The 582-nt window shown below is 36.8% G+C and overlaps 1 non-coding gene and 1 pseudogene across 1 annotated transcript in view; both read right to left on the bottom strand.

The window, feature by feature from the left end:
• The window catches only part of trnat-ugu (transfer RNA threonine (anticodon UGU)), an 83-nt gene extending 38 nt beyond the window's left edge, over positions 1–45 (bottom strand). The window contains exon 1 of the tRNA in view: positions 1–45. This exon is cut by the window's left edge and continues 38 nt beyond it. This is a non-coding gene — a tRNA (tRNA-Thr).
• Positions 1–582, bottom strand: part of LOC116673702 (gastrula zinc finger protein XlCGF8.2DB-like) — a 325,201-nt pseudogene that overhangs the window by 10,607 nt on the left and 314,012 nt on the right.

The raw sequence follows: 582 nt of genomic DNA, 5'->3' as shown, positions 1-582 counted from the left end.
TCCTGTTTACAAGACAGGCACTTTAACCAACTAAGCCACAGCACCACTATTTGTTTTTCTGTAATATTAAACCTTTGATTGTCTTTCACCTTGAGTCAGCGGTAAAATATACTGGCTGATTGATAGATTATAACGTCAACTTTCCACAATGAGTCCTAAGCAATTGCACTTCTGGAATGTCAGTACCAGTTCTAGAATTATACGTTGTAGCTCTTAAATGTCACGTTAACGTTCTAGAATTTTAAGATGCTGGTTACAAAGATTAGTTTTCTCTGCAACAACAAGATACTGCTAGGATTTGAACCCAAGATTCCCTGTTTACAAGACAGGCACTTTCACAAACTCAGCAACAACACCTTCCAGAGGTTTTTTAAGCTGGCCAGGAACAGAGGGACTTTTTGGTGACTTTGCACACTACGTCCCAAGCAATTGCACTGCTAGAATGTTAGTAACAGTTCTAGAATTATACGTTGTTGTTCTAGAATGTCAAGTTAACGTTCTAGAATATTAAGATGCTGTTCAAGAGTGTAACGTTAAATTCTTAAATGTTAAGTTACAGTTCAAGAATGTTAAATTAAGCAG

This window comes from Etheostoma spectabile, chromosome 24 (genome assembly GCF_008692095.1).
Source record: "Etheostoma spectabile isolate EspeVRDwgs_2016 chromosome 24, UIUC_Espe_1.0, whole genome shotgun sequence".
NCBI classification, from domain to species: domain Eukaryota; kingdom Metazoa; phylum Chordata; class Actinopteri; order Perciformes; family Percidae; genus Etheostoma; species Etheostoma spectabile.
Note: the sequence above shows the minus strand (reverse complement) of the source record. Positions and strands in the feature narration are given on the sequence as shown.